Below are 25803 nucleotides of genomic sequence, written 5' to 3'. Positions count from 1 at the left end.
AAATTTTCTATTCGACGACGAAAATCATCATCATCGCCGTTGCTCCTAGATAGGCATACGGGAAAAATCTATACAAAAACGTCTTTTTCGAGATGATGATGATAATAATAATAATAATACCGTCATGGAATTGATAAAAATGTTAAATTTTAAAAAAGATTCACATTTTCAAATTTTTTTATACAAGTTTTTTAAAAAAAGTATAAAATGCGTAGCGAAATCAGCACAAATGTTTTTGAAAAACCATCATAAAATTATTTGCTCATTTGAAGATGAACAATATTACATTATTTTCGAACATAAAATTCGGAATAATAATAATAATTAATTTTTTTCATTTCATTTTAACATCGTCGAGGATGGAATCCACCGTTCGGGTATATTCGTAAATTAAATTGAACAAACCCTTTTCGATTATATGAAGACGGAGGAGTTTTGTCAGGTTTTTTATTTTCATCACGTTATCATCATCATCATCATCATTACCGTGTAACAACGGTTCGGAAATAAAACTCTCGGAAAAATATTCGAAAAGATCTTCTAGCTCGTAAGTGGAAGGGCTGTATGGGGCAATGTTGGGAGGATAAAGGTGTAAGTAAATTAAATAACTGTCGGAAAACCCCACGACCTTTTTGCGAAATTGTTCCAACAAGTCGTCGTCGTCATTGTTGTTGTTGTTGTTGTTTGCCAAAAGGCTTTTTATAAGGTAGTACGCTTGAAAACGATGATTATTATACGATATTAACACGACATTTTCCGGTAGATATTCGATGAATTGCGATAATCCTTCTGTTAAAGAAACGGCGGCGGCAGTGGTGGCAGTGGTGGCGATAGTGGCGGCGGCTTTCTGGCTCAACAACGCGACGTTCTTTAATCTATTATTATTATTATTATTATTCGATTTTAACGACGACGACGATGATGATGATGATGACGATGATGGTGGCGATGGTGGTGGTGGCTTAATGTGAATGGAAAAGTAATCACTTTTTTCTTTTCTAATATCATCTCGGCGGAATGTTAGTTGAACAATATCGCCGTCTTCATCTGTAAAATATATTAAAAAAAAACCTGTAACTTTTATTTTTTAAGATAATAATAATTAATAATGTACTAGTCGTAGATAGATGATGAAAATTTTTTCTTGTCTGTTTGTTTGGGCTCACTTACTTACTTATTTACTGACTTACTTACTTACTTACCCCAAGAAGTAGTTTCGACTCCAAAAACGATAATCGTCGTCGTCGTCGTCGTATTCTTCATCATCATCATCAGCATTAATTATTATTATTATTGTCGTTGTCCTTAACCTTTTATTATTATCATTATTAATTAATAAATAAATAAATGGATACCATGCGGTGTGGTTGTACGCGCGCAGAGAGAGAGAGAAAGAGAGAGAGACACCCTCTCCTCCTGGTAGTTGTTTACTTATTTGTATACATTTAAGCTAAACGATTTTAGGAAAATTTAATACATCATTTAAGTTAAATAATAATACGAAAAAACCATTAGGTCTAATTACCATTTTTCCTACCCATTAGACCTAAAAGGCCATTTTACTTAATGGTTACAACATATATATATATATATATATAATATATATATATATATATATATATATATATATATATATATATATATATTATATATATATATATATATATATATACATATATATATAATATATATATATATTATATATATATATATATATATATATATATATATATATATATATATATATATATATATATATATATATATATATATATATATATATATAGTATATATATATATATAATATATATATATATATTATATATATATATATACTATATATATTATATATATATATACATATATATATATATATATATATATATATATATATATATATATATATATATATATATATATACTATTATATATATATATATATATATATATATCTATATATTAATAACTCACTCCTATGTGAGAAATATATATTCGAAAGTCAGTCCTGTGTAAAAAATATTTACATTTCGTAGTAACAATAAACGAATGAAATCTTTTAAAAACCATCAACAAAATCAATGAGGTTATTCTGCAATCACGAAAGTATATATTACTATAATAAAATTCAACCTGAACTACAATGTGGAATTACTTATTTTATTACTATTTACGTATAGTAGGATATTTGAAATTCTTTACTCTCTAAAAATAGCCTGACCCTCTGCTCATTTCCGTCAGTGATTGAAAAAAAGAAGATATCCTCATCATTCCATGAAACAGCTTTAATTGACTATCATTGTTCATTAACAAGGGAAGATCAAAGAGATCATTAACTGCCACACTGCTGGAAAAAGAATAATTAAGCTTAGTGGACCAGTGTATGATACATTGCACATAAACACGTTCAGAAAGGTGTTTATAATTCCCAGTTTTTCATCTTATTTTTATTAACAAGGTTTTGTATACTCTAGAAATATATATGAGAAGTAAGAAGTGCTGACATTTTCTTCCCTTTTCGCGGCAGACATTGATTTTCCCTCACACATTTGACTGCTTGTTTGTTCGACTCTCTTGCCGATGTAAAAAAAAAAAAAATAAATAAAAAAAATCCCTCCATTCAGCCTTTGCAAATCGTTCCTCCATCTTCAATACCTTTGTGGAATCTTGGAGTGACCGCAATGGGAAGATATTCTACGCAATGAAACCCACCTGACGTCAATAAAACATAGGAGTGATATCTAGCTTACAGGATGAATATTTAGTTGCAATTCTCGCGTACGCAATGAAACACCACAGAGTATTCATATTCAGTTGCCCTCACCACAAACTACTACATGAAATTTGATCTTGGAAATAGAAATGATATACACAACCATGAAAGCCACCCTTTCTTGAAATGGGTGATACATCGTTACACTGTCGTTAATCAACTTTTTTTTTTAGAGGTCGTTAGGATATTTATAAACGATATTGTCTGCTTTGAAATAGCTTGAATATATACTTCGGCCAATATATACAGGTATCATGAAAAATTATTTAATATATTCAGTATACAGGGGATTGCAAACGGCATTACGCCCATTCATCCAGCCACCCCAATGTAAAACTGAAATAAAAAAATCTGTTAGCTTAATTTAATATACTTGAGTGAATTAAATTTCTCAGTATGTGATTTATTATGTTCTTCAAAAGATTTATGCATTAACATTCTCTATCAATGAATAATGTCATGGGAGTCATTCTCTTCAGTAAAATCAAACTAAGAAGAGTCGCTCCTTGAGAGAAAAATTGTTACCAAAGAGATATCTGAGAAAGCTGCCAAACTTTCCAACATCCAATAGAAGATTCTTTTGTATAAATTACTTGACGTAATGCACAGAGAGAGAGAGAGAGAGAGAGAGAGAGAGAAGAGAGAGAGAGATAGGAGGTGAATGATGTAATCACCCTTACAAAGGATGCTAGCCATACAATACATGCGTAGTTAATTAAGAAATACTTTGAACCAAAGTGGAAAATAGGCTTAGATAGCACTAGGCCCCAGTATAGCACATGCATTACTTTATTGAAATCCTAGATTCTTTTTTTGTTGGTATTTCTAGGTTATGTTATTTGCAAGCCTGAGCGTATACGCAGGATAGGCACGGAATGCCATATTTCAAAAACAAAGGTAAAAGCGAATTTTAACTCATTCATCGAATGAGGGCACTAACGTCTCTCAAATAATAAAAAAAATTTCATAAACACCAGAAAGTGTGGCTGATTGATTTACGGATAAATAAATAGATAAAAATCTATAATTTAATATAAATAAAATTATACAAATGAATAAAAATAAATAAAAAAAATAAATTAAAAAAAAAAAAAAAAAAATAAATAAAAAAAATAAAAAAAATAAAAAATAAAAATATATAAATATATAAATATAAAATAAAAAAAAAAAAATATATAAATAAAGAAATAAAACCAAAAAAATATAGAATAATAGAGATAAATATAGAAAAAAAAAAAAAAAATTAATAAATAAAAAATAATAATTTAATAATAAAAAAAATTAATAATAAAAAAAATATATAAATAATATATGCTGAATAAAATGAAAGAATAAAATAAATATAAAATAATAAAAGATAATAACTAAAAAATGATTAAATAGAAAATAAAAATAAATAAATAAAAAATTATTAAATAATAAATAAACCAAATAATTAATAAATAATTAAAATAAAAAATAAAAAATAAATAAATAAAAAATAAATTTAAATGAATAAAATAAAATGAAAAATACATACATGAATAAAAAAATTAAAAATAAGATCAATAAAATAAATAAAAATGGATATATAAAATCAATATATAAATGAAAAATAAATAAATAAAAATAAATTATGAAACATATGAAATAAAAAATAAATAATACAATAAAAAAATTAATAAACTAATAAAATTGAATAAATAGGCAATAAATAAAAATAACAAATTTAGATAAATTGAAAATAAAATAATAAATAAATAAAAAATAAATAAAAATAAAAATAGTAGGTAAATAAAAAAATTTAATGAATAAATAAGAAAATTAATAAGTAAATAAATTGAAATAAATAAAATGAATAGAAAATGATAAAAATAAATATATTAAATAAATAAAACTGAATAATAAAAAATAAATAAAAAATGAATTGATTAATAAATAAATAAATATATAAATAAATGAAAATAAACAAAGGGATGACTACAAGCGATTTACTTCGCTCCAAAGATACAACCACCTAACTTCATGCCAACCTTTGTCATGACCAGCATGCACCTGTAATGGCAGCATCACTTCAAAATGGAGAGAAAAAAAAGGTATTACAGAGACGTAACAGGAAATAACAAGAGAAGGCCAGGGTGCATCGTAGATCAAAGGACACGGAAACCTTTTCATCTTGTCAGGAGTTGAACCCATTAAGACTTCAACAGAGAGACACAGACTGATGCAGAAAAGAAAATCAAATGGCAGTTAGTATTGCCCTCATTTTTTTAACCCTGGAAGTACTATTCTCCAAATGGAACTGCCTTATTGATAGATTGCTGTCTGTACTATATATATATATAAATATATATATATATATATATATATACCAGGTATAATATAATAAATATATATATATATAATGTGTGTGTGTGGTGTGTCTGTGTGGAGGGTGGCTGTGTACTGTAGAATTCTGCAAATTTGTAACATCGAAATCTGAAAACTTTGAATCAAACTTTTAGCGAAAGAATAACACACCTCCGATGAAGCTTGAATCCCTCGAAGTCAAAGACTGTTTATTAATTCCTTCTGGTTAATCCTGCTGTGCTCTTTTCCTGCCCCAAGTCGCAGCAGATATCGTCCTACGGCTAAAAGAATAAGAAAGAAGTATTTCGTTTTTGGATGAACGTTTGTCCATTGTCGTGTTGAAAATGGTAGTGGGAATTCAGGCGCCAGTTTTATCATACTAAAGGAATGATTGAATGGATAAATAAGACACTAAACGATATGCAGGATTAAAGTGAAATATACTGGTGAATGAAAATAAAGAACAATCATTCGTAACTGTTTAATTTTACACGGCTCCTTTAGAAACAATTCGACTAAGGTTTTTTTTGTTTGTTTGTGTGTGTGTGTGTGGGGTTCCTGGTTACATATTGCCTCCTTAGGAATCCATCACTTTTTTTACTGTGCGCGCTGTTTCTAGAAGCAGACTCTCCTGCATGAGTCCTGGAGCTACTTCAGCTCTAGTTTTTCCAGCTTCCTTTCCATAGGTCTTGGAATCGCGCCAATCGTTCCTATGATTATGGGTACAATTTCCACTGGCATATCCCGTATACTTCTTATTTCTATTTTCAGGTTTGGATACTTATCCATTTTTTCTCTCTCTTCCTCATCTACTGTGGTGTCCTATTGTATTCCGATATCAATGAGTGATAATTTCTTCTTGATTTTTTCAATCAACGTCACGTCTGGTCTATTTGCACGTATCACCCTATCTGTTCTGATACCATAGTCCCAGAGGATCTTTGCCTGATCGTTTTCTATCACTCCCTCAGGTTGGAGTTCATACCACTTATTACTGCAAGGTAACAGATGTTTCTTGCACAGGCTCCAGTGGAGGGCTTTTGCAACTGAATAATGGCTCTTTTCGTACTGGTTTTGTGCAAGTGCCGAACATTCGCTTAGTTTATTGTCTTGTTTTTCTTATTTCACTTCCTGCATATGGGTGAGATGTCATTTCCATCTATAGTTCTTTGAACAACTCTGGTTCTAAAGGCCTGATCTTGTGCCATTTGGTTAGAATTCCTTCTGTTTCATTCTTGAGGTTTCCCTCTTTGTAGCCATTACCATCTCATCTCGTACTGTCCGTGTTTCATCTTTTATGTACTGTCCGTGCAATTGGTTTGTTGTGCCATTCTTCCGTTCTGTCTCATTCGCCTGTCTCTGTATATTTTCTTTTAAATTCCTCTTCGGTTATACATATAAATACATATATATATCCTAGGTGGAGAGAATTGGACATTAAAGGACATTCGTAGATTAATTGGCTTGTTTATAAATCATGCTGAGTGATAAAAAACTCCACACACACACAAACTCATTCACACACATATACACACACATAGCATATATATATATATATATATATATATATATAAATATATATATATTATATATAATACTATATATATATTTATGTATATAATTTATGTATTATATATATATATATATTTTATATATACTATATATATATATATATATATATATATATATATATATATATATATATATATATATATATATATATATATAGTATATATATATATATATATATATTCATAGAAAAAGCCTGGGTGAAGCGAAAGGTCCAGCGGAGAAACCTGAATTCTAAAACATTTGTGTCGATGCATTATTCATCAGAGCATATTTTTTTTAAATTTGACCTTGGCGGTATTGTTTATAACCTAAGAAAAGAACAGGACAGACCAGAACTGGGGGAGAACAAAATGTACTTGCGACTTCAAATAAAATGTGATAGAATTCGAGGAATAATTTGCTGACATCACATCGAAAAAACATTCGTTTTCATATTTTCATATTCGTTTAGAGAACACTTTATGTCGTGGGGAAATATAGAAAGTATAAGCCAATTCCCATTTTTGTCATGAAAAGAATTTCTGCGACAAAATAAAGGTTTTTGCAATGAAGGTGTCCTCGTTTTTTTACAACTTTTAATTGACGCTTTTTTCGTTCATTCTTTTTTTTCTTTTTTATTTGGCTCCATCCTGTGCTAAAATTTAAGAAGACAAGTGTCCCTCCGCCACGGAAAACAATGTTAAATTTAACACAACCCATATATTGTGAAAGATAATTTCGTTAAATATAAATGTGATTTTGTTTGCAATCTTTTTTATGGTTTGACGCTATAAAGACAATATTTACCTATATATATATATATATATATAAATATATATATATATATATATATATATATATATATATATGTTTATATGTTTATATGTGTGTGTGTAAATTGTGTTATTATAAAACTAGAAATAGTCTTATTCTTTCGAAGAAAAAAATTTGCAAAAGTCTAAGAATAGAAAAGGAAGCAAACAGAGCAATCCCTTTCATTCCTATTACTGTACCTCCTTTCATATTCTCTTTCTCCCATCTGACTTTCCACCCTCTCTTAATGATTGATTCATAGCGCAACTGCGAGGTTTTGCTCCTGTTACACATTTAGAATCTTTTCACTGGCAATTTCCAGTTCCCTCGTTGGAGGAGCGGTTTACGTGCTTGCCTACCGATTCGCCAGTCCAGAGTTTCGATTTCCCAGCTCTTCAAAACTTTGGAATCAGAGATTTGTTTCTGTGAGGTTAGAATCAATTATTTCTCAATGCAGTGTACTTCGGATCCCACAATAAACTGTAGGTCGTTGCTAGGTAACCAATTGGTTCCTAGCTACTAAAAATATCTAATCCTTCGGGCCAGACCTACAAGAGCTGTTCATCAGCTCAGTGGTCTGGTTAAACTAAAGCAGACTTAACTTTACTGTTAGTTCCAGTTTTAGCGCAGAATGACCTCATAGGTATACCTGTAGTTGGAATTTGGCCTAAATTATATATTCTGTTCTATTCTATTTGAGACCATTTACCTCACCGAAAGCTCGTTAGCACGGGACGAAAAATACGGCAGTAAGTCCTCACGCATAACAAAAGCAAGAGCTTGCCTGGTCTTCCTAATCTTATCTGGGAAAACGTTGCTCCTCTGAAAATGAGTATTCTCTCAAGACCAACTATTTTTATGCATTTAAACTCATTCTATTACGCTTCTGGTTTATCTTTGTTTTTCATTCGTTTTTTTTTTTTTACTAAGTTTTCGTTTGCATTGCGAAGGTGCAAATGGTAAATTAAGTCTACCTTAGCTTAACCAGACCACTACTGAACTGATCAGCTCTCCTAGGGCTGGCCCGAAGGATGAGATATTTTTTACGTGGCTAGAACCAACTGGTTACCCAGCAACGGGACCTGCAGATTATTGTGGGATCCGAATCACATTACATCGAGAAGTGAATTTCTAATTAACAGAAATAATGTCCTGTGATTCAACTTTGGCAGAGCTGGGAATCGAACTCGCGGCTACTAAATGCTACCAGATACAAATTTCATAAACCGGAAGTAAGGGAACCAAAGCCGTGACAGTTCCAAATGATAACTGAAGATTCACTATCTGAAAGTCAATTGCAGCTATTTATGTCGCTGGACTAATATTCATATGTATTTCGGTGAATACGATGGCATATGTTGTTTCTAAAACTATGTTAGAAATAAAATTGCACCTTCCTTTTTGAAGGTTTTTGGGTTTTTATTTTCTTTTTGTAAAAAGAAAACTATGGAGATGGCTACTCGTCTCCATCCGCACTTTCCTCTTTCCTCCCCCATATCCCTATTTGAAACTATCAAGACTCCATGGCTGCAAATTGTTATGTTATCATCCACCCTCCAGTCAATCAAACATACCAAATTGCCAGCCCTCTAGCCTCATTAGGGATCCAACAGAATTGCAGCCAGAAGGATTGATAGGGGAGAGGAAATCACCTAGTTGAAGTTAACTGCCCTCCTTAACGACCGGTGTCTATGATCTTCAACGCCTTTTGTTTTTAAATTTACTTATGTACATTTGTTGAACTAATTGTTCATATTGGGACGAAAAATGAACCCAAGAATAAAAGGTTCGAAGATTTTTGTAAGTCTTAAAAATTATACACGGACTCTTTAACAACTTACTATTATTGTGGACCCTTTTAGAACATTATATATACTCTCGTGATAGAGAGTTCTCCCTCCCACTAAAATTGTCCACATTTACATATTCTTTTAAATCAAGAATATGCAATAATCTATTTCCCCTCACAAGAAGAGCTGTTGACATACTGGCTGGTGCTCCGTTGGACCAGGTGGCTCAGAAGGGAAGAACCAGCTAGCCTTCCTCCACACAGATGCTTTTGGAAGGAACATATCTTACCTAAGTCTTTTGGAATTTGCTCCCGTACCTCCTTCCTGGGAGAAGAGTTTCCTGACTATGCCAGATATCTCTTTCAAGACAAAATACAGGAAGCTAAATGGGATGTCGAGGTCTTACATCTGGAATTACGCTAGTCACTCAGGGAACTTCGAGACCGTCTACAATCAGCCAGATTTCAGGGTGCCAGGCAAAGAGCAGTTGAGGTGGTTGCCGAGTAGGGCCAGGGATCATAACAGAGCCTACATAACAAATTAGTACATGCACTAGATTATTCAAAAATGGGGGCTATTCTTACTAATAAAGTAAATAATCTTTCCACAGTCTTATTAAATAAAGAACAACTTGAAGTTCTTAACTTTGGTATGGGTTTTTGTACTGGCACAGCCAAACTCGATGTACTAAACTCTATTAGTTTAGTATTAATTTGTTCAATTTCAAATACCCAGACTTTACTATAAATTTCCTGAAAATAAAGGCGCTAATGATAATATAAATAATAAGTCTATTATTGTATTACCAAAGAGGCACCAACTGGCACTAGCTTCCTTAAAAAGACAAAGAAATCATGATCCATGAGACCTGAACACAAGGGATATTATTTGGAGAAAGCATATGTCCCTTTTAAATGATACCCACCCCACGTATCTCACCCTGCGGCAAGCCCACTGCCACCAAAATGCAACAAGAATTTAATAGAAAACTTAGAAAAATAGCCACTACCCTTTCTGATCTTCTGCACAAAGAATTAGTCTTATCAAAAATCTCTTCAGATCCCAAGTGTAACCTTACTATGGCGGTGTACCGTAAAGTTCACAAATCCTGGGTGCCCCCTCAGCCTATTATTGCTGCTTGTGGTTCACCTGCAAAACACATTAGCAGAGTGGTTTGGCTCAGGTTCTAAGTCAGTATCTTGGCATGTTCTCAAGTACTTATTTACAGCATTCATTCCAGTTTATACAGCGGGTCAAAGATAGCAATTGAATTAGGGTATTTATGTGATCACAAAGTTACAGGAAGAAACATGATCAAGGTAATGTGACTGTTTCCCCATTCCCGCTAAACAGTTTTTCTCCCCTAATCAGATTATGTCTCGTCCACTGTATTTCAGTTCAATAATCACGGATTTGCTCAAAAAGAAGTGTAGCCATGGGATCTCCTCTGTCCCCTGTCCTCGTTAACATTTGCATGGAGTTTGAAAAATGATTTTTTAAACAGGAGTGATGAAGAAACGAAACCAGTTTTATGGGTGAGATATGTAGATGACATTTTTATTATTTTTAAAGGTACAGATGAAAGCTAAAGAAACAAGTAGAAATAGCAAATAGGATTTCACCATCAATTAAGTTCAAAACACAAAGTAGAAGTTGATTTTAAATTACCTTTTTCTAGATGTTCTAGTGTTCAGGGACTGTCATAGCCAGAGGTTCAAATTTTCAGTTTACCGGAAATCTGCCAATTCCGAGAGTTATGTCCACTTTTATTCTTTTCACTCAAAAGAAATAAAAGTAACATTGATGAATTGCTTTATGCGCTTTCAGAATTTGCCACGAATATATAGACGGTGAACTAAACACATCACAGTACTTTAGAATTTAGTACCTCACTTCATTGAGAGCATTTCGCGACAAGGAAGTTGTTCTATGGACTTAGAGGTAATACCAAGGAAAAACCAAAAAGATGTGTCCCTTCCCTTTAATCCAGAAGTGAAGAATATAAGTGGGCGTATAAACAAAAGTCAGAAGAAAACTAAAAATTGTGTTCAAATTGTGAAAATACAATAAGATGCACCCTCATAAGAACAATTAACAATGAATAAAAAATCCCATAGTCCCAGGCGTTTACGAACTACCGTGTATGTGATTGTGATAGTAAATATTGGAGAGTGGACAAGGGGACTAGATATGCGCTTTGGGCGAAACATAAGCGAAGCTTAATGAACTACAATCACAAAACAGCGCAATAGTAGATATGCATTCAGGATTTATCATAGACCCAACTAGAAACGAGGCTAAAAATTATCTTTAAAAGTAAACAATGTAAATGTCAGACGACTAGTCGAGGGAGCAGCTATAAGTTTAGGAGAATCATTCAAAGGAAACAAGTCTTTTGTCAACGAAGACCCATTTGTTAATTTTGTTTATATATAGTTATGTGTTAAAAGATTTAACTGTAGAAACAGGCTCTGTTTTTCCTTCTCCTGATGCAGCTTCCGCCTTGCCTCTACCTGTACAGGTAACCACTGCCCCAGGGTAGTCTGGTTACGGTGCCCAATCTACGCCCTCGGATGAAGGACTTCCTGCAACGTTGCAACAACCACTGCAGAGATCCAACAAAATTGCAGCCAGAAGGATTGATAGGGGAGAGGAAATCACCTAGTTCTAGTTAACTGCCCTCCTTCTTCATCATCTGGCCCATTAACGAGTTAACGACTGGTGTCTACGCCTCAACGACTCTTGTTTTTAAATTTACCTCTGTACATGTTGTAACTAATTGTTTATTTGGACTGAAGATGAACCCCAGGGAAGGGTGCGAAAGCTTTTTGTAAAGTCTTAAAAATTATACACGGACTCTTAACGCTTTGTATTATTGTGGACCCTTTAGAATATTATATATACTCTCACGATAGAAGGTTTTTCCATATAATCAATAATAATAATAATAATAATAATAATAATAATAATAATAATAATAATAATAATAATAATAATAATAATAATAATATTTGTTATTTGACTTTTCACTAATTTTTTAAACACCACAAGTGTTAATGAATGGTCTTCGAGGTCTACTCAATTAACGTTCATGAATTTTTCTAGATACAGGTTAATTAAGCCATAAATTTGATCTAAAAACGTGACGACATTGCACAAGAATAATTTCTGATATGTTCAAAAACTCATATGAAAACTTAATGTTTTTTTTATAATCTGATAATTTATAAATTATGAATATGAGTATTTGTAAGTAGGTGCATACGTGACGAATGATTTTGAACATTTGTAGTATAAATGCAGTGAGATAAACCATTCAAAAATATGTGATATCTGCTAGTGCATGACAAACATTTGTTCTTCAGAAGACAGATATTTTAACATCCGGAATTACAAAAAAGAAAGTAAGACTTTTTTTATTTATAAAAGGATTGTTACGACTACCCAACAATTCACAGAACAAATGTCATAGGAAAGGTTTTTATTTCCTTATGAAAGACTGATAATGTTAGAAACAGTTATGGACATGAGAATTTTTATCGTCCAACAGGAATAAAATTGCAATAATAAAAACAATTTTTTGTTTACTCATTTTAAAAACTGAAGGCGGTTCTGAAAATAATTACCTTCTGAAGAACAAATGTTTGTTATGCACTTGCAGATATCACTTTGACATGTGTGTTCGTATATTTATCATTTAAATGACAGTCTGGACGAGTGTCCGGTAGGCCTCTTGACAGCAAGATGTAAAAACAAACAGCCGAAAGGTAATAAAAACTGAGATATTCAAGAGGAAAAATAGAATAAACAACGAAGAAAAACCCAAAAGTATTAGTAGGATATAGAAAAAACAGACTGTCATTTAATTGGAAAGTATACGAGCACACATGTCAAAGTGATATCTGCTAGTGCATAATAAAAATTTGTTCTTCAGAAGTTAATTATTTTCAGAACCTCCTTCAGTTTTTAAAATGAGTAAATAAAGATCCTTTTTATTATTGCAATTTTAGTCCTGTTGGACGATAAAAATTCTCATATCAATAATTGTTTCTAACATTATCATTCTTTCACAAAGAATTGACATTTGTTCTGTTAATTGTTGGGTAGTCGTAATAATCCTCTTATAAATAAAAAAAAAATCTTACACTGTCCTTTTAGCAGTCTTACATGTAATTCCTTTTCTGTAATTCCTGATTTGAAAATAATTGTCTTCTGAATAATAAATGTTTGTCATTCACTAGCAGATATCACTTTGACCTAATCATCACCACCTATTTTTGAAGGTTTATCTCACTGCATTTATAATTCAAATGTTCAAAATAATTCATGACGTATGCACCTATTTACAAATAATCACAGATATTGTATCTTGAATCAAAATTCATAATTTACTAATTATCAGACAAAAAAAAAAAAACGTCAAGTTTTCATATGAGTTTTTGAACATATCAGAAACTTCTTGTTTAATGTCATCATGTTTTTAGATCAAATTTATGGCTCAATTAACCTGTACCTAAGAAAAATTCTTGAACGTTAATTGAGTAGATCCCGAAGACCATCCATTAACAGTTGTGATGTTTAAAAAATTAGTGAATAGTCGAATAACACAATATTATTATTATTATTATTATTATTATTATTATTATTATTATTATTATTATTATTATTATTATTATTATTATTATTATTATTATTATTATTATTATTATTCAGTGTATGAATAATAATTGGCTAGAAACTAAAGCTTCCAAAGAATATGGTGCTAATTAGGAAGAAGTAAGTCGAGGTAAAGTGGATTATAGAAAAAAAGAGATTCCAATTATCAAAATAAAAAAAAAAACAAAAAAATAGATAAATCAATAAATAGATAAATACATTAAAATGCATTAAATTGCCTGAAGAATCGTAAAATAATAAATAATTTATTATTTTACGATTAGAATAGTAATGCATTGCGTTTTCGCTAGAACTTCTGAAGGTTCAGTTGGAAGATCATATTGGCAATAATCGACATATCTCACTGCAATTGCAATTAGACATCATTGGAAATTAGTTGGAGAAAAAAATTAAGTCCTGTAAGCCGATGATTTTGTTTTTGATATTAGGCTAGAATCATTTGACAGGGGGATTGATTAACTCTCACTTATATATCCCACAACCAGATGAAAAAAAATTAATCGTTAGAAAGAAAACAATACTATTATGATGCAAGAGGCAAACAATGCATATTGTATTTTTGGTTAAGAAAAACGTCTCGCTGCAGAGTTAATTAGGAGCAAAATCAGTGCAAAAATATGAATAAATCAGTGATTTTTGTATCTCTCTCTCTCTCTCTCTCTCTCTCTCTCTCTCTCCTCTCTCTCTCCGAGGTATATATAATATATATATATATATATTACTATAGATATATATAATATATATCTATATATTATATATATATAGAATTCATAGATATATATATATACTATATATATATATATATTATATATATAGATATATATATATATATATATATATATATATATACTATATTATATAGATATATATATATGATAATATATATAGATATTATATATATATAGATATATATATTTATATATATATATATATATATAGATATAATAATATATATATTTATAGGATATACATATACATGTATATATATATATATATATATATAATATATATATATATATATATATATATATATATATATATACTATATATCTATATATATATACCCATATGATCCAAATAGAAGTAGAGCCAGACTACAATTTCCCCATTGCCAGAACCGAGAGCGACACAGGTCTTCTCCTTTGAAAGACACAAACTTTCGAGGAGGAGGAGAGATCGTATTTTTTCAGAGGCGTTTAAAAGTAACTTAAGGAAGTTCATCTGGCAGTTCAAGAGTTCGATTACTTTTTTCTCTCAGTGACTTCCGTTGGGTAGAATTAAGTGGAGGAGTCAACACTAACTCTCGCCCAAGTCAACTTTGCAACCGTTTGTCCTTCTTCCACTGTCTCTGGTTCGTTGCAGAGAAACTTCTTTGCGTGATGCACTGTTCCTGCAAGCGTTGGAGATAGTAATTGTCTGCGGGGGAATGCTTAAAGTATCTTTAAGCATTCCTCAAAATTCCCCTCCAGGATTTTCCTCCTCCTTTAGTCTAAGCTTCCTAAAATGCTCATTTCATATCCAGACAAAATATCGTCTGGAGGAAGCTGTTGTGGGGGGGGGGGGGGGGGGTGTTGCCTTTGCTTGAATGTTCTTGCATGTATTTTCCAGCTGAAGGCTCTAAAGCAAGATGCTTAGTGAGGAATGTCCTTGAAATCGAAATAATGAAGTAAAACGAGATAATGCGAAATCTCAGGGTAAGATACACTCTTTAGATATCTGATATCTAAAAAAAAAGAAAAAAGGAATAGAATAATAAAAAGTAAAAAAAAAATGGCACGGTTACGAAGCTATCAAAGTTGATATTCTTATTGGTGGTCACCATTTTGTGCCTGAATGCGAAAGAAAAGAAAATAAGAAACCTGGTTTCTTTCTTATCAAATTATAGAATACCATGAAAGTTCGTATCCAACAATGAAATTGTTGAAAATAAGTTTCTCTCTCTCTCTTTCTAAATTCAAGACCTTAAAGATTATCATAATTATTACTGTTGCCATTACCGCTGTATTGTTGCATCTGAAGTTTAACGCTTTTCAAGATTAAACTTTTAGCTATTTATAACTTGTTCAACTAAGCAACGTTTGAAATTCACTGATACTGACCTCTGATTATTGTAGGATTATACGTGTACCCTTTAACTCATTCGATCCATCAGTCATAACCTTATAAGATACCATTTATCGACCTAATTTAGACCATTAGAAATTATGTTATCTAACTCGGGTGGAAATGTTCTCATTTTCGACCAGAAAAGCAGGTGATTTATATGGCATGTGATTTATCGACCTCCTATGTAAATAGCGCAGAGAGCAAAGCTGTCTGAAAAGCTCATTACCTGTGGTGGCGTATTCCTTAAATAATTCATTAGCAATTTTACCATTTTGTAAACACCTCGTTATAGAAGTTAAATAGCTTTTCACCCCGGAGGAAGGAAGGAATTAGGAAACACTTTTTTCTGAAATTTTTATAATATTCAAGTTGGAAACGTTCTTTTGCATATTATCTTACATTATCCATTCCATTTTCATTGTCTTGACGTTAAAGTAACGTGAATAGAATCAAATGTAAATCTTTTACCTGTTCCTATTATTTGCGAATCTGTCTCATAATAATATCAATTAAAGTCACATCCTCTCTTAGACGATATGTATATCATTAATAACAATGTCACCCTGGTTATTAATTTTCCCAAAGATTAGTTTTTCACCTTACTGATCAGGAGTTACTAACTGTTCATGAAACAAAAGATATTTCTTGATGACTTAATTGTGGAATATCTGCACTTGAAAATAGAATTAGTGTAAATAATTAGTCTGTGGGAAAAGAAGTTCATCTATGAGGTGTTAAAAGACTTCAGTACAAGTTACCAACGTTTATTAAGATAATATATGTTTTGCAGATTGGCAGACTTTTCTGAAAACAGTACAAATGAACTTACAAGGAATATTAGAAGATAGAGACAATCTGTAACCCTTCTGTTATTTGCTCAGGAGTTTTGTATAAGAACGCGCACTTGACAATTCTGAGTTTTTCTTTTTATTTTATTTACGTTTAAGACAACTTGCATATCATCATTGATTAAAATTCTGCCATATAATATTTCTGATTGGAAAATGTACCAGTAAACTCCAAATGGATATCATTTCTTTGCATTGCATTTCAGCAGCTATGATATTACACGGCAATGTAATGAGAGACTCATTTATATAATCAAGAAATCGTTGGAGTTATAATTACTAGATGAAGACATTAATCCAATTTTAATATGAGAATGAATTCCTTGTATTCCTTGCGGATAATTAACTTTTAATTAGTTTTGTAGAATTGAAAGTTGAGGAATTCCCGCTAATTTCAAAAGCTCATAATGATCCTCATCCAATTACTGATTTTCTACCTCCTATAATGATTTCCCATCAAATATTTGATATGATAAACTTGTTATGAGTTTAAAAAAAATAATTATGAACAAAAATTTTTGGGAGTTTTTCCTCCCATTTTGATAACAATTATGAAAATCGCATAACTAAAAAAAAAAAAACTAAAAAAAAAAACTACCTTCAATAATTCAGCTATTGAATATGATTTTTTTTATCTCTTCGTATATATAAATAAATAAGTGCACAAACAAATACATAAATACATTTAAGACATAAAAGCCAATGGTGTATGTGGTGTTAGTCATTGTGGGTAAATCACAATCCATTTGATATAATTACCTGAGAAAATGGCAAGGAAATATATTAAAAAAGCCAATCAGAAACATGATATTGGAAAAGCGAATTAAAACATAATATAAAAAAAAACAATTAAAACAGGATATTGGTAAAGAGGAAATCTGGCCATACTCCATGCATGGAACTTTAAAAGTTTAAACAAAGATGCAATGCATTACTACCCTAATGCCATTCTCCTTCCTTTTTAATACATATATATAATTTTTTTCCTTTTTTTTCCTTTAATAAGTGAGATCTCCGGTATTTTCCTTTACCTTCTTTTACTTCCTAATGAGCACCATATTCTTTGGAAGCTTGAATTTCAAGTCAATGGCCACTAAGGGCTTGTTCTATATGAATAGGGTTCATCTTTGAATATAATAATAATAAAATAATAATAATAATAATAATAATAATAATAATAATAATAATAATAATAATAATAATAATAATAATAAAATAGAAGGATATGGGATATGTCAGTGGAAATTGTACCCACATCATAGGAACAATAGGCACAATCCCAAGGTCCCTGAAATAATAATATAATAATTTTCTCAATGTCGGGACTGGAATATGATTGAAGGTCCACAATATATTTAGTAGTGCATTGTAATGATTTATAAAAGCGCTGTAATAGCGTTAGGGTTCATCTTCAGTCTAATTCAATTAGACTGAAGATGAATCCAGCACAGATATTGCAGCGCTAAATCATATAATCCAATGCTGAATGTTATTGTGGATCTTTTATCAATAATAATAATAATAATAATAATAATAATAATAATAATAATAATAATAATAATAATAATAATCCTACTATAATGGGCGTTATGTCTGTCCGTCCGTCTGTCATTCAATCACGCCCAAACGGCTGGTCCGATGGGCATGAAACTTCGCAGGGTTATAGTGGGACCCCCCAGATGGTTTATAATGGGGTTTCATCTAACACCCCCCCTAAACCCTCCCCCCCCTAATTTGCTAGTAATAATAATAATAGGAAGCCATTCTTTTGAAAATTCACTGTGGACATCACCTTCGTTTCAAAGTAAGGAATTTAAAATATACAGGAAGCCGGCGGATATGGTCATAAAAAGTATATGGTCTTTTATAAAAGTGTTACCCCGATTACAAGAAGTTTTGCATAGCAAATTAGTCCACAAAAAAGCCGCCATAGGTAGCTTTCTTTCACTATCGGTGTTATTAGATCGTCAGCATCTGCATTTGCGCATGAGCAACAAAGTTTGTCATGACGAAAGCAACCTGACCCTTTAGCTTGATGGTAGCGATGGGAATAATGACGGCAAAAAAGAATTCCAGTATTTTTCACGTTTTGCGTTAAGGTTTCATCAAAATAACCGATATTGATATTAGCATAACTTATATTCACAAGTGCAAGTAGGAGTAGGAATACGTGGCAATGATTTTCTAGAATCTAAGCTTTTTAAAGCGATGCCAAGATGAATGCCACAACTTACATGTTGTGACTGAGGGAAAGAGGAAAACGAGGAAGTCTGCAGTGGCTTGAAATATGTACTACGTAAAATCGCGATGATCAATGCAACTATCGTAATCAGTCATTCGCGGATGAAGGTTGAATCGTGCAACAAAGCATCACATGAGATACGCACCAGATAGGAAAGCACAAACCCGAATGCTTACTTGCAAAGAGCTTGTGCCAAGAGACAAATAAATTGATGTATGTGTCAATACATTTCAGAGGGAAAAAGGGGGAAGGAAGAGATGAGGGAAATAGACAATGGAAAGAGAACACAATCAATTGGAATAATCACGGAAAAGCAATACTAATCCCCTCTCGAGTAAATGGCGAAAAAGGGAAATAACTCAGATTTAAGTTTGGTGTCAGGGAGGAAGCTCTCTCTCTCTCTCTCTGAGGATCAAGGGAAGGATCTGCTGTTTTTTTTTTTTTTTTTTTTTTTTTTTTTTTTTTGATAGCAGTATTGAATAAGACCTTACACTTAATGATAAAACAAGCACGGATTAAATTTTTAGAGATTCTGAATTTGGTCCATCTTTAGTTGGATTTAGGAATAAGATTTTTTCTCATAAATAAATAAACAAATAAATAAAAAAAAACAGGCACATTGTGTACCACACTCCTTTAAAGCGAAGTGATTTTTCTTCTTCCAAATGGATACAAAGTAATTTATGGTGCACACACACGCACACATACACATACACCCACATATATATATATATATATATATATATATATATATATATATATATATATATATATATATATATATATATATATATATATATATCAGAGTAAAAAGCCCTAAATTCCTTTAACATTAAGCGTCGTGAGAAACGTCCCTAGAAAAGTGAGGAATTCGAGAAGCTTAGTGTAATCATGGAAAGGATTAATATATCTGTATCAAATCACACTGTTTTTCAGGTAGGATATTTGATTTGGCTTAAAAAAAAAAAAGGTTTCATGATGAATTTGGAATTTATAAGAATTACTGTTTTATTAGAATAATCACCAAATGTTCTTTAAAAAATAAGAATTACAAACAGTGATTCATGTTTCCTGCGCAATTAGTATTAAAGCGATTGCTTAATCTCTCCCTATCAAATATGAATATTGAATATGAACACTTAATGGAATTGCATATGTTAGAGAGTGCCCATAAGTCATTATCTTAAATAATGTCCCCTATAACATAAAACAAGTTTATCCTACAAGGGAACATATAATCAACCGAATAAGAGATCATATATCTTACGCGTACCACCATATCATTCGCTTATTAATGAAATAAGCCTTTGGAGGAAGTAAATAATTTTTTTTTAAATCAAGCAAATTCCTTTCCAACACGATTCTCATAATTCATCGTACATATGCGAGAACTTGGTTTAAACTGTGCAACAGGGCCAGAAATCTGTATTATCACCTGGTGAAAATATGCAAATGATTCTTGATGAGATGGGAATTCTTACCGGCATCTTAATGCAAGTGCTCCTTCCAGGAATCTTTTAAACTACAGAACTTCAACATCAAGGTTAGTCGACTTCTAGCTTCTGAGGCAGAACTATAGTTCTCATTTTATATATCATTAAATCCGCATGTATGTTTTTCCAATCTAAATACGTGTCTATTAATTTTTACTTATTTCACTCTTGTACTCAGACTTTTATATATATATATATATATACATATATATATATATATATATATATATATATATATATCAGATATATATATATATATATATATATATATATATATATATAATATATATATATATATATATGATTATAATCACTTTAGCACGTAATTCATTTATCACACATATCCACAGGTGAAAAATTAAGACAGGGTTGGGTGTAGGTCCTGAGCCGGTTTCGGCTTTATTTTCAAGCCATTGACAAACGGACTGATACATAGTATTAGAATTCACGAGTAATATATACTGCAAAGTCAGTACTGACGAACTTACACACAACGTTTGAGACTGCAGATCCACCCACAGGCAGGTGTCAGGGTAGGAGTGGCTTTCAAAAAAATCATTTGGCTAAAATTTACAATAAATTCCTCAAGGGATACTACCGCTTAGGGTACAAGTCCACACCTGGCAGGTGTCAAGGAGGCGGGGTTGAACATCTCATTACCACTACTACCCCCTTTACTGTGTTTACAAAAATAATAATCCTATTTTTCATATATCCTCTACAGCCTACCTTACAAAAATTCTTGGACAATGAATTACTGTATTTTTTGGCAGAATGGCAACATTAACGCACAATGGTCTTAGAAAGATGGTAGGTTTTAAATTGGAAAAAATAAAATAAATGAAAGATGTATAAAAAAAGTAATAAGAGCAGTGGGTAATGATCACCAATAGAAGCGAGTTATAATTTCATATAACCGAAACAAAAATGTACTGCTTTCTATTCCACTGAGCGTGACGACACTTGAAGCTCAAGGGTTCGACACTAATCGATGACAATAAAAACCACTGGACTCATTTAGTGTCAGGTGCAATATCTCTCCATCAAGTGCAAAGGGATTTAAACAATTTCTATAAATCAGTGCTCTCCAATTAATGGTTGGCTGCGGTTCTCTCTCTCTCTCTCTCTCTCTCTCTCTCTCTCTCTCTCTCTCTCTCTCTCTCTTTCGTCGATTCCAATCATAACTCTTTCGACTTCATTTACTAAACGAAAATTAACATAGTAAATACTTTTCCTCTAAAGCTAACGGATTCATTCAGTAACTAATGAAGCACTGCTCCCATTATGTTACTATGAATAGCATAATTCGTTTATTTTTACAATGAAATTATATCCTGAACTATGATCTGTATCTTGCAAAAATGTTTTTTATGTATGCCTTATATGTCCACATACATACATGTGTCTGTCTCATCCGTCCCAATGCATTTGTATATATTTTTACAAATTTGATTCATTATTGTTTAAAAAGCTTGTATACAAATGTAGTACACACACTGATTATATATATATATATATATATATATATATATATATATATATATATATATATATATATTATATATTATATATATATATACAGGGTGGGCCAAAAGTAGCCTCACAGTTAAAACAGAATAAAAAATAATATTATTAAACGCATAAAATATTTTCAGACATGAATAAGTGGCATATTTAAGAATGAGTGGACATGAAAAGGATAAAAATAAGTAGCATGTATTAATGGCACAGTATTTAATTTTCTATTGAAGAGTACTTTGAATGAGAAACAGTTCATGAAGTAACTGTGAGGCTACTTTTGGCCACCTACCCTGTATATATATATAAATATATATATATATATATATATATATATATATATATATATATATATATATATATATATATATATATATATAGAATAAACATATACTTCTAGGCACATACATATGCCTAGATGTATATTTTATTCATATATATGTAAATACAAACATATACATATATACATATATATAAATGTATATATATATATATATATATATATATATATATATATATATATATATATATATATATATATATATATATATATATAATCAGTGTGTGTAAGTTTCTATAAAAACTTTTCTAAGCAATGATGAATGAAATCTATATAAAATATATACAAAACATTAAGACGGAAGACGAGACAGACTGCATTCACCATCCGTCAGTGTACCATTTTGTGTCTCTCTGTGCAAGTAATACTGATCGAGATGAAAGGTTAACTTTATCCTTTGAACTCCGAGGCAACAGTGGCCTCTGGCTTGTTTTATTGCCTCTTCCGTTTCTTCTTTATTTTTCCTAGTTACAAGTTGGATGTGATACTGCTATTGACATATAAGAAAACTGCATGATTAGGCTTTAAGCTTATGAACAATTCGTAGGTATATATGCAATTGTAATAGCTACAATGCCCTTCTTAACTTTTTGAAATTCTTTGCCTTTTTTTGGATACACTTGTCACTACAAAGACTAAAGATCCAAGTTCAAAGAAATATTTGAAGAAATTGTGATGTCTGGTACCGGGAAACGAACCCAGGTCCCATAATCCCAAAGAGGTCACGTTGCCCACCTGACGACGAGAAAAAGGGCATTGTGGCCACTACAGTTGCATATGTGTCGGGTAAAAAAGTGACCAGTAAATTATATATATGTATATATATATATATATATATATATATATAAGATATATATATATATATATATGATATTATATATATATTTACTGGTCACTTCTGGTGAAAAAGTGACCAGTAAATTATATATATATATATATATATATATATATATATATATATATATATATATATATATATATATATATATATATATGTGTGTGTTGTGTGTGTGTGTGTGTGTGTATGGTGTGTGTGTATTACTTTCATGTCTTTTGCATGTTTAGAGGACCTGAAAAGTTCAGAGTTAGACCTCCCAAACCGGAATAAGGAATTTCCTTATTTAAAGGGGGAAATATGGAATACGTGAGACCCTTGGTATAACAAACAATAGTGAAAAAATTCCTCAATAATCTAATCTGTATTATTTTTTCATTTACATTACATATCATAACATGATATATGAAAAATCTAATGTTATTCATAAGGCTTTTCCCTAAAAGACGAAATTCCCTCTGGTAACATTCAGGAATAAATCAGAAAAGAAAAAAACTTGTTAGATAACTAATCATGAATGCAAACATCCATCCATTCCTCCCAGAACTTCTGAATAAGACCAACAATGAACGTCCTGGCTTTTTTAGTGTTCCAGGACGAACCCAATTAGAAACATAACTCGCCTTTAATATGATAATTTCGTTCTGTCGCTAAAGCACTTCTTGTCTTGCACAATATCTTCTTCAGCAATGGTGCCAGAGACGGAATGAACTACGTATTTCGTTAAAAAAAGAAAAAAGAAATAAAAGACAAACCATTGACAAATTAAGTTATTTGCATTTATGCGTGTCTATTAAATAGTGTTACTCTTTACGAATATAAAAACGAAACATGCAACCACATAAATACATAATTGCGTACGTTTGTGTTTTTATAATTGTTGTTTGCATTTATGCATGTACAACCAAACTGCATATGATAGTGGTATGTTTGTTATTGGATGAGAAATGATGTATGGAGTGTACAATTTGAACATTGGGAATGATTGAATTGTCTTTTGCATCAACTACAAAACTCTAATGAGTTTCAGTTTTTGGAGAGATCTTTACCTGTAGTATATTTTAAAAAATTGTGTAAACAGGTAATACGCACATAAATGGATATACAATACATACATACATACATGCATACATACATATATATATATATATATATATATATATATATATATATATATATATATATATATATATATATATATATATATAGATATAGAATATATAGATAGATATATATATATATATATAGATATATATATATATATATAATATATATTATATATAATATAATATATATATATATATATAATATGATATAATAGTAGTATATGCGCCTAACCGTTTTTAAACCTCTAAAAATGCCACAATTGTGAGTGTGGTTAAACCTTGAATTGAAAGAATCTCTCTCTCTCTCTCGCTCTCTCTCTCTCTCTCTCTCTCTCTCTCTCTCTCTCATTTACAGCCTGTAAAACAAGTAATTGATGCCTTTAATAACCTGAGAAAATTACGAAGCCGAGCCACATTGCTAAGAAGAACCCCTTCAAGCATTTTTAATTGAGAAAACGGATAATATGATGACGACTTTCGCTCTTCTGAGGAAATTAGAACGTGATTAAATATGAATGAAATGGAGCGAGCGTGCCTTAAATCTGCTGAAAGATTTCCGCTTTTATTTTTTTTTTTTTTTGGCTTTCCAGAACAGTAGTAGTAGTAGTAGTAGTAGTAGTAGATTCCCGTCTTTATAATGGAAGGTGGTATTATTATCGTTAATACTATTGTCTTTGTTTCCTTTATGGACACAGACTACAATGAAAACAACAGATACAATGAAACAACAGATTCGCAGAGAACAAAACAACAGGGACGAGAGACGAAACCAGAGACGAAACAAAAACCTGAGACATAAATTTCAGTTTCAAGTTCAGAAACGCCAATGAAAAGACAGACTTCCAAACATCGTTACAGGGAAAACAAAACCCTCAGGAATATATCCCTCCTGAAGAGACAAGGAAGCATCAGCAGTGGATGTCAATGGAATGGATCCATAGAGGCTGCAATGCTATCGAAGAGTTCCAAATATTTCAAGTTTTGAGTATTAATTACTCTTATGCGTAGAATAATTGTTAATTCGTCTCAGTAGTTGTGTGCACAGGAATAATTTCACAGCCTTTGAATCTATCTGGGTCTCCCCTTCCGATCTTGATTCCTTTGAGGATTTGAGTTTGAGACTGTCAAGCCTATAGTAGATTCACATCACCCGTGTATCTGATGTCTAGGTCAGTCCCTTACGACGCTCTTGGTTGGGTGTTGATAAGCAGTGACAGGGATGGAAATTTCGGTCTCTCGGGATAGTTCACTTAGGCAGGACGTATGCTCTACCTCCCCTGAGAGATGCTTTAGAAAGACGTATCCCTTAGGAGAGGTAGGTACATACATCATAACTATATGAACTCTCTCGAGAGACTTAGAGTTTTTTCCAGCGCTGTGATTGGC

This window comes from Macrobrachium nipponense, chromosome 31 (genome assembly GCF_015104395.2).
Source record: "Macrobrachium nipponense isolate FS-2020 chromosome 31, ASM1510439v2, whole genome shotgun sequence".
NCBI lineage: Eukaryota > Metazoa > Arthropoda > Malacostraca > Decapoda > Palaemonidae > Macrobrachium > Macrobrachium nipponense.
This window is presented reverse-complemented; position numbering follows the sequence as displayed.